Source organism: Schistocerca serialis, unplaced genomic scaffold (genome assembly GCF_023864345.2).
Source record: "Schistocerca serialis cubense isolate TAMUIC-IGC-003099 unplaced genomic scaffold, iqSchSeri2.2 HiC_scaffold_1351, whole genome shotgun sequence".
NCBI classification, from domain to species: domain Eukaryota; kingdom Metazoa; phylum Arthropoda; class Insecta; order Orthoptera; family Acrididae; genus Schistocerca; species Schistocerca serialis.
This window is the reverse complement of record NW_026047571.1, coordinates 248,612-259,450: the sequence shown is the minus strand read 5'-3', so window position 1 is coordinate 259,450 and position 10,839 is coordinate 248,612. Positions and strand designations below refer to the sequence as shown.

The window sequence follows — 10,839 nt, the reverse complement described above, 5'->3', positions numbered from 1 at the left end:
TCAATTTGACCTAATACTGAACCGCTATTTAAATATTTCTTGTGAATGTTTCCCAAATTAATCCATTTATTGAAGTGCATCAATGTATCATCTGACCACATTCTGTATATCTTGTGTGATGTCAACTATTTTTTGCTTTTCCCCCACAAGCAAACCAATTTGTTCTGTAAAGCTGTCTTACTGGTGCCATTTTTATACATTCTACTTTTTTATCCAATAGCTGAGATAACTGAGTATGGATAACCTCAAAAGTTTATTCCTTAACGAAACAATTAATTGGCATTTTTGTTTCATTTACGATGCACCACACAGCATTCAGTGCCATAAATATGAGGAGAATTCAATATGTAATGCAACAAACATTTCTTTCTCCACAAATTTTGGTCGAGATATGCGCAATTTGTTGTGGGAAATTGTGGAATATTACCACTTCTGCCACCATAGCTCATCAAGTTTGATAGGTGGCAGTACTGTGTGTAGTCTTCAAAATGGTGTCTGTAACAGAGGAGTATTCCGAGCAGAGAGCTGTCACTGCGTTTCTTGTGGCAGGATGTCTACAGAGACCTGGTAGTGAACAAAAGCACGGTGAGTCATTGGGCAGGCATTCGTCACCATCGCAACAAGGTTAAGCAAACCTATCTAATCTCCCACGTGCCAGCAGCTGCACACAGCTAGGACTCCTACAATCTAGGAACTTGCACTCTCAGTCGAGTTGGGTGACTGTTCACAATCAAAACATTTCACTGTTCAACTGGACATCTGTTGATAGTGATGTCACAGTCATCCACTAGATGGGTTACTCAAAGATGTGTGCCCACTGGATTCCACACCACCTAACAGAAGACCATAAAGAGCAAGGAAGGACCATCTGTGGAGAACTGCTTGCGTGTTACGAGGCTGATGACAATTATGAAACTTCCTGGCAGATTAACTCTGTGTGCCCGACCGAGACTCGAACTCGGGACCTTTGCCTTTCACGGGCAAGTGCTCTACCAACTGAGCTACCGAAGCACGACTCACGCCCGGTACTCACAGCTTTACTTCTGCCAGTACCTCGTCTCCTACCTTCCAAACTTTACAGAAGCTCTCCTGCGAACCTTGCAGAACTAGCACTCCTGAAAGAAAGGATATTGCGGAGACATGGCTTAGCCACAGCCTGGGGGATGTTTCCAGAATGAGATTTTCACTCTGCAGCGAAGTGTGCGCTGATATGAAACTTCCTGGCAGATTAAAACTGTGTGCCCGACCGAGACTCGAACTCGGGACCTTTGCCTTTCACGGGCAAGTGCTCTACCAACTGAGCTACCGAAGCACGACTCACGCCCGGTACTCACAGCTTTACTTCTGCCAGTACCTCGTCTCCTACCTTCCAAACTTTACAGAAGCTCTCCTGCGAACCTTGCAGAACTAGCACTCCTGAAAGAAAGGATATGTCTCCGCAATATCCTTTCTTTCAGGAGTGCTAGTTCTGCAAGGTTCGCAGGAGAGCTTCTGTAAAGTTTGGAAGGTAGGAGACGAGGTACTGGCAGAAGTAAAGCTGTGAGTACCGAGCGTGAGTCGTGCTTCGGTAGCTCAGTTGGTAGAGCACTTGCCCGCGAAAGGCAAAGGTCCCGAGTTCGAGTCTCGGTCGGGCACACAGTTTTAATCTGCCAGGAAGTTTCATATCAGCGCACACTTCGCTGCAGAGTGAAAATCTCATTCTGATGACAATTTTTTGTCAAACATCATCACAGGCGATGAAACATGGGTTCGTCACTCTAAACCGGAAACAAAACTGCATTCCACAGAGTCGTCCCATGCCACTTCTCTGAGGAAAAAGATCAACGCCGTACACCCGGCCATTAAAGTCACGGCGACAATGTTCTGGAATTCTGAAGGGATTATTCTGCTTATGTCCTCCCTTGCGGTGCAACAATTAACTGACATTTATTGCGCTACACTCAGGAAATTGAAGAAACGACTTTAGGGTGTACGTCGCCACAAAAATGCAAACAAAATTCTACTTCTCCATGACAATCCAAGACCTAAAACAAGCCTATATCCAAGAGGAGCTGCTCACGAAACTGCATTGGACTATTGTTCCTTATACAGCCTACTGAAAATCTCACACATTCCGACTTCCATCTGTTTGGCTCAATGCGGCTTGCACTCCGCAGGAAGTATGTGGAAGATGGTGCAGTTATTGGTGCAACAGGATATTCACTCCGATGTCAACCAGTAGAGTGGTACACGCAGGCATACAGGCGCTCCCAGTAAACTGGCATAAGCCCATCGCATTGCCCATGGATTATTTTGAGAAACATGGTTTTACGGAGAAACATGTTTTTACAACCAAGAGAATGGGAAACAATATCGTTACTGGCATCTTAAATAAGAAAGTTGCTTCCAGGAAAAATTTTGTTGCATTACTTATTGAATGCCCCTCATATTTCCAGTACAGTAACACTTTTTGTTAAGTAAATAAAAACTTTTCTTTAACTATTGTACATAGCACAATCATTAAATCTTAGCATGAAATACACTGGCTGTGCAAGTAAGTTTTAATTGTGTGGTAAAAATTGAACTGCTGTTCTTTAAACATTTTTGTTGTTTAAATGTTCAGTGTATTTTTCTTCTTATTTTCTTGCATGTACGAGTACGTGTTAGCAGTGCATGAGGAAGCGCAATGGAAAACAACATTGTAAAACTTTATACATACTTTTGAAGACTTTCACAAGGGCTGGATTGGGTTGGAAGGGGGCAAGTGAAGACTAGGTTAGTCGAACACTTTTTTATTCAGAACACACATTTGAAGAAAGGAAATGTGAGTAGGGATCTTGGCTAGAATCAGACAGCCACTGATCTGATATTGCAGTAATATTTGACTAATGGTGTATGGAGCATTTGTTTAAGTGCATCTAAGGAAAATATTTAGCCAACATAGTCTGTACACTGAAACCTTAGCAGGGTTTTTCCTTTAATATAGTAAAGTTGTGTCACAATCATGGCTGAATAGGAAATACAGATAACTGCTGATCATTAGAATGTACCACTCGCTCTCTTTAAATGTGTTTCTGTACTGTGTTACAATCAACATTGCGTTCTGAACTTATTTTGTGTGTAAGTGTCGTTAATATGAAACCACTGGTCGTTAAACCGGCCCCAACAATTATGATCTGTTAACTGAATGCATCATGTGCCGATGTACAACATTCAATGCTCATACAACAGCCATGCGCAATTACTAATCTGATGTGGCCCTAAAATCATCATTGCACTGCCATGGTATAGTATTAATAAAGGCTGCTTGAAATGGGTAAGGTTTTATTGTACATGGGAGTGGCAACTCATTAAATAGTGAAGGTGCAAATGCGCAATGTGGATATGCAGATTGCCTTAACTGAAAGTGTCTAAATTATGGTTTGAAGTTTTCTTTCCAAGTTACATCAGAAAAATCTCTTCAGTGTTGACCAACCCTAGAATCACAGTGCCCTTCTATAGCATCACATCTCCAGTTTATTAGTACACATTGTAACTGCATCTTTTATACGTGTTTGAACAAACAATAAGCTAATAAGTATCACAATAAATTCTGCATCAGTAAGCAGTATGTGCATTATTATTGAAACAGCTATGAGCCCTAATGCAAATGTTTTGTGCATTATATACTCATAGTTATGGGTGTAGTCGAATTAAGTCGAGTGATGCTGAGGGAATTAGATTAGGAAATGAGACACTTAAAGTAGTAAAGGAGTTTTGCTATTTGAGGAGCAAAATAACTGATGATGGTCGAAGTAGAGAGGATATAAAATGGAGACTGGCAATGGCAAGGAACGTTTCTGAAGAAGAGAAATTTGATAACATCTAGTATAGATTCAAGTGTCAGAAAGTCATTTCTAAAAGTATTTGTATGGAGTGTAGCCATGTATGGAAGTGAAACATGGACGATGAATAGTTTGGACAAGAAGAGAATAGAAGCTTTCGAAAAGTGGTGCTACAGAAGAATGCTGAAGATTAGATGGGTAGATCACATAACTAATGAGGAAGTATTGAATAGGATTGGGGAGAAGAGACGTTCGTGGCACAAAGTGACCAGAAGAAGGGATCGGTTGGTAGGACATGTTCTGAGGCATCAAGGGATCACCTATTTAGTATTGGAGGGCAGCGTGGAGGGTAAAAATCGTAGTGGGAGACCAAGAGATGATTACACGTAGCAGATTCAGAAGGATGTAGGTTGCACAGGATATAGTAGCATGGAGAGCTGCATCAAAGCAGTCTCAGGGCTGAAGACCACAACAACAGTTATGGGTACTTATTAACAGTGTTACTAGGCACATATCATCCTTGTATTTGACTTCACGACAATGCATGCTGATAGCCAACATACAAATCTTGCTTTTTTGATTAATTTTCATGGTACTTAATGTTTTCATCTGTTTAGGGTTATATGTATTTTATGTACACGAAAATGCGTGTGTATTATGGAGCTACTGAGTGCACTTAGGCTCCCATACTGTGTAACACACTATTAACAAGTTGTCAGCTTTTTTTATGTTCCATGTTACCTCATTAATTATTTACAGTGCAGGCATATACTAACTGCTCAACAATTATTCAAGATTGTCATGTTTTGTATTCTACATGCCAAATTCTCACAGAACCAATAAATGTGTGTTCTGTTCGAGCTAATGATGGTGGCGGCTGAGTATGCATAAAGTGTGCTTGCTTGTGTCAATGTGTGCATTTTCTTTGATGAAAAAGGCTTTCGCCGACAGCTGCATGTGTAACAGTCTCTTCATTGGTCTTTATGTTGTGCCTGACCGCAGCTCAATGGATCATCTTTACATTAAGTAGCAATCTATCCTATCTGTTGTATAGTTCTTATTACAAAATGGAGTTTCTAGTGTTTAGTTATCATATATACGATGTCCTAGGAGGAATGGTCATTTGTCAATGATCTATCAGGAATGATCATTTGAAGCACAAGAGTCTTGTAAACAATTCTTTTATGTTTTGTAATAAATGTGCAGAGTCGTTTACATTAATTCCACAATGCTTAAAACTTGTGGCAAGAATTGAACATGATTTTATCCAGATTTAAGCTGTGTGTGTGTGTGTGTGAAAAAAGGCACGAAAACATTACGTTGTAATTCTCACTATTGTGAACTATGTTGTGCACAATGAAGACGCACATAATTCAGTGCTTGTAACAATCTATGGGCACAATTATCTCGTAACTATTACTATCAATATTTTTCAAATCACACACTAAGAAAAGTTCATGACGAAAACATTATCTGACACTTAAAGTAAATCACATAATCAGGACCTCACAAGTGATTCCAAAGACTCAGAAGAACTCCAAACAGCATATGCAGTACAACAAGAATGATTGCAATTTTCATCTTTGAAAAATTCATGAAGATGATTTTATTTTCAGCCACCTGAAATGGAAGGAATGTATGTATGTATATTTAGATTTACTTCATACACAGAACAATGATTTTTCCTCTTACTATTAATAGAAGGTAATCTAGCTATCCATACAGCAGAATCATTCTGCAATCAGCTTCAAACGCTGGTTCTCGAAATTGTCTCAATAGTGTTCTCCAGAAACAATGTCATCTTTCCTTCAGCGATTCCCATTTGAATTCCAAAAGCGCATCTATAATCGACGTAATGCTTTTCTCTCTGAAACGGTTACATTTATCTTCTGCAAGCCCTTGTCGCGTGCTGCAATATGCGGAGACACTTCAAGCAGCACAGTAGAACACAGTAGAAGCATCTAAGTTGATGCAATCGGCCAGTAAGAAGAGCTACATATCAAACTTTAGTTATCGATTACTGAATTATTTGCCAGTTTGGTGCCTTGGACATGACCAAGGACCTTAAGATTTTGCATGAACCGAGGACTGGCAGCCACGTAACACGAGAATATGTGAAAAGTGTTAATATGTAGCAAAAACCTAAGAAAATACTCCCGTATCCGGCATTTACTATCGAATCGACGTAATGCCATTTCGTCACATTGGTCGCTTTTCTCTCTGAAACGGTTACATTTATCGTCTGCAAGCCTCTGTGGCGTGCTGCGGTATGCGGAGACACTTCAAGCAGCACAGTAGAACACAGTACAAGCATCTAAGTTGATGCAATCGGCCAGTAGGAAGAGCTATATTTCTAGTTTTAGCTATCGATTATTGATTTATTGGACGGTTTGGTGCCTTGGACATTACCGAGGACCTTAAGATTTTGCATGAACCGAGGACTGCCATGACCCCCGACCGCCGAATCATGAGTACCATGCTAACTAGTTCCTGTGGAATACAGACCTTGACTTCACCATGGCTGTCTCCCCCTTTACACAAGAGGCCCCCACGAAGGCAATAGCCAGTAACGACATCGCCATCCGCCAACTGCTGCCGAATCGGTCCCCACCTAGGGTCCTCATCCTGTTTGTCAGCTAAGTCGCAGAAGAAACGGTGTGTCTCGGAGAGAAGGAAATTCACCCCAAGATCCGTCTCCACGTGGCCCTTGCCTTCCCCAGACTCTCCCGCGAACATACGGCTGAGAGCGTTGGCCACTTCATTGTCACTGCCCCTAATATGTCGAACCAGGAGATAAAGTCATCTTAACTTCGGCATGATTTTTAGCGAACTTATTAATCAAAGATCAAGTTCTGGCACTGGCCAAATAACTCGCGGAGGCTCATTTGTTTCAGTTCAGTTGTATTGCTCACCTGTTCTCCAGATAAAGTTGTGTAGTTTATATCTCAGAATATTGTCTGCCGTTGATGTCTGTTGTGTTAGAGATAATTGGCAGCAGTCGACGCATGCATACTGGGAGCAGAGCACCACGGGGGCAGAGAGATATTTAAGGCCATGTCCTCTCCTTTACATCTTGGGTTATGTTGTCACTTTTGCGTGATTCCATCTTTCTGGTGGAGGATTATAGCATCCGAAATTCAGTTGCATTTCAAAGTTGAGTATATTTCTATGTCATTTCCTGTCTCGTGGATCTCTCGTATTGATCTGAATCCTTTGTCTGCTCATGTCTATCGCCAATTCACACGAAATTTTGAAGCAACCTCATTTTAGGGGTATTGTCATATGATCATGTTCTAGTTGTAATCATTCTAAGAATATTGTTGATTAATCAACTGAGTAAGCAAGTTTGAAGATCGGTTTGGTCAAAATTAAAGCACCTCCTTAATTGTTTTAGTCATTTGTATATAGTTTTGTTTAGGAATGTTGGCTAGCCAAACGTTAAAAAATCTGTGTTCTTACGCTTAATCTGTTTCTCAGCTGATTGGAAGCAATGACAGTTCTTCTGGGAATTCTATGGACATTTGTACTATTTACGTAAAGCTAATTAAGTATATTTGCCTAGTCATATCCAAATTTCAAGTTTTATGGGTCTTGTTCCATGTAAAGAAATTTATTTATTATTTTTCCAACTGATCTGGCCTTATAAGGCAGTCTCCTGTATTATTGTGATGGTGATTTTATAATGCTTTCGATTGTAATAAAATATGTAGCAAGTACAACAGATTACTATTGTGATTTTGGTGTGTCACTACCATAACTCATTTCATAGAGGATGAAATGTTTCATGAAATATTTAATTATGAATGCATTTTTAAAGCTAAATATATTGAAACCTGAATTTGGCTTCTCGGTTGAAGTAAAAAAAAAAAAAAAAAGTCTCTCTGTTTTTGATACATTCAACCCATAAAAGGGGTGGAATATTGGATGAAATGTTTTATGAAAATAATTCAGTGTGAAAGAATTTTTAAAGCTAAATCTATGAAAATTGTGTTATTGAAAAATACGTGTTTCACTGTTTTTGGAACTACAACCTCCCATGAGGTGCAATAAGGGCACACATATTCAATGACTCATCGCCTTCCAGCCCAACCTGCAAAGTATACGAACTTGAAATTTGATGAAGGTGTAAATCTTACGATGTAAGCATCATTTAAGAAGAGATTGTTCGAAATTCCGCTCCTAAGGGGGTGAAATATGGGTTGAATGGGTTTTTTAAAATATGTCCCTATTGAAGCTAGAACTACAAAACTACGAAAAATGGCATTTGGTTTCTTTGTCAGAAACAAAAAAAAACAGGTTTTAAGCATTTTCCGAAATTCTTCCATTAGGGGAATAAAATAATTACTGAAGGTTTTTTGAAAAAAAATCATTATTAAAGAACTACTAGAGCATTTTTAAAGCTGCATCTATGAAAATTGGATTTGAATTCTCGGTTGGATGTAAAAAAAGTGTTTCGTTGTTTTTGGAAATTTAACTCACCAATAGCGTGAAATAGGGGACGAAAAGTTTTATGAAATATTTCACTATGAAAGCATTTTTAGAACTAAATCGATGAAGATTTGAATTGGGCTCCTCAGTTGTAAATAGAAGAATACATGTTTAATTGTTTTTGAAAATTCAACCCCTAAAAGGTGTGAGATGTTTCTGAAAACGTTTCATTGTGAAAGCACTACTAAATATATCTCAGAATTCGTATTTGGCTCCTCTGTTAGAATTTTTCAATGTTGCACTGGTTTTGGAACTTCAATCCTAAGGGGATGAAAAATTTTAATGAAATATTTATTGCGTTATATTAAAATATTTTAAGTCTGCATCTATGAAAACCGGTATTTCACTTCTTAATTAGATATAAAGAAATATGCGTTAGGGAATGAAAGATTCTACGGAGATATCACCACAAGACTACAAACGGCTTGATTAACAAAAACCTTGGACTTCAGCTATCGGCATTGCTTTTTGGTCGTAAGAACATTCAGTAAAAGACCATGCTTTCAATGGCGTTGAAAAGTTAAGAAAGTGTTGCAATTTACAAAAGACATAAAAAACGATTAAAGAAAAAAAATTCTTTGCAGACCATACGGTCTTCGCAAGTAAAGAAGCGGATGATAAGCTAGCTCTTTATGCAAATGAGTTGGTCAGTTTAAGTTCCGTGACATGTCATGTAGCAGGAACCAAATCCAATAGTTGCTACGATTGGCTAAAGGGAAAGTTTTGCTGAATCAAGGGAAATCGCTTCTACAAGTGGCTAAGAATCTCGTAATGAATAAAAATTATGTATTGAGGATTCCAAGGTGGGAGACGCAAAATTCCTCCCCCCCCCCCCCTCTCGCCTCCCCCCCCCCCTCCTCCCATTGCTATCTTCCTTTTCCTATGGCAAAAAGAAACGAGAGAAATTTCCGCTGTGAAACAATTTGCAAACAAGAGAACGGCCCTTGAAATTTAACGCTTCAAGGTTTTAAGCCCTGCTCTTTCTGTATGTTGATTAGAAACTGTTAACCCACATGTGAAACCTGAGTACATAATCCCTGTGACATTTGATCAACGGTGTTCCTTAAGGACAGGTCGTGATTGAAAACGTTCGAAAATTCAATATCTTTGTAATTGCATTTTTTAAGGGTGTACTTGTCTAGACTCTTGGAACGGAAAGGTTTTTTTTAATCCTCGCGTTACAAAAGTTTCTACAGCCCATTGTTTGAAGCAGTGTCACGGCTGCCATGAGCCGCCCGGCGTAGCCGCGCTGTCTCAAACGCCTTGTCACGGTTCACGCAGCTCCCCTCGTTGGATGTTCGAGTCCTCCTTCGGGCATGGTTATGTGTGTGTGTGTGTGTGTGTGTGTGTGTGTGTGTGTGTGTGTGTGTGTGCGTGTGTTGTCCTTAGCATACGTTACTGTAAGTAGTGTGTAAGCATAGGGACTTGTGAAGTGTCAGGCAAATCCAACACCTTCCATGAAAACCCTGACATGATAAGCAAATCCAGTAGTATGTCACATAGCTCCGAATAAATCGTGACATTAAATTAACGAAAGTAATACGAGTAACGAGTGAGGAAATGCAATATCACAGACTAACACAAGAATGCCTAAATGCTTGTCATACCTTCCCACCATGAGACAGACGCAGTTCCGAGGGGAGAAACGAGAACAGAAGCCGAGAGCAGAACCGTGTTAAGCTGGAAGGCCCTACGATAAGGGACGGACGGACACCCACGTCGCCAGCTAAATGCTAGGACCACACCACCCGCAAGTTTTAGCGTGAGACTTTTTCGCGTCTCTGTTACGTTAGGACCACCCCCCCCAGCCCATGTTAAAAGATAGAGCCCTCCAGAAGGACAGTACAGATCTTACGATAACGCTAAAAGGAACACACCAGCTGCAAGTTTTAACGTGAGACTTTTTCGCGTCTGCTACGTTGCAAACTTTAAAAACATTGCCCCACCACGAAAAGTATAATGTTTCTCATTGGATAGACAGAATTTTTGTAGGCAGAGCTTAAGGTTAACATTGAGGCCCTGATTGGTAAGATGAAAACACAGCCAGATAGTTTTTTTTTAAACCAACTTCGGTAAATTGTAGTAAGGAGAAGTTAGGGAGAGTTACTTCCGAGACGGCGAGGTGAGCGGAGCTGTGCTGCCCGTCGCCCCCTGACGAACACCGACAAGGTAATGAACGCACGCGATGCCACATAACAGCGCATAAAGCTTCTCTCAGAACTGCAGAAGTCTCATCTGTTACATCCCTTTTTTGCGTAATACTAGTGTCGATCGTCAATTAAAGCTCATGGTGTTCACATTTGCCACTTGAAGTAAAAATCTGAAACGCGATGATTTTTCTGTTTTATAGTTATTGAGAAGCCACATCAGCCACTGTAATTTACGACAAGTTAGATAAGTAATTAAAGATAATTGAGGGTCACTGTAGACCATTTTGATAGTTTTCTCTCTTGTGAAACTTAATTTAAACCTACATTATAGATGTGATATGGCATAGGTCATACTTCGATACATTGTAGAACTTGGAAACCCATTCAGGGAATATTCG

At 39.9% G+C, this 10,839-nt stretch overlaps 2 non-coding genes across 2 annotated transcripts; both read right to left on the bottom strand.

The window, feature by feature from the left end:
* Window positions 1-937: 937 nt before the first annotated feature.
* On the bottom strand, window positions 938-1,012 carry Trnas-uga (transfer RNA serine (anticodon UGA)). Its single transcript has one exon. It is a non-coding gene; the product is annotated as a tRNA-Ser (tRNA).
* A 226-nt stretch (window positions 1,013-1,238) lies between these two features.
* Trnas-uga (transfer RNA serine (anticodon UGA)) lies at window positions 1,239-1,313 on the bottom strand. The gene has a single exon. It is a non-coding gene; the product is annotated as a tRNA-Ser (tRNA).
* Window positions 1,314-10,839: the final 9,526 nt, after the last annotated feature.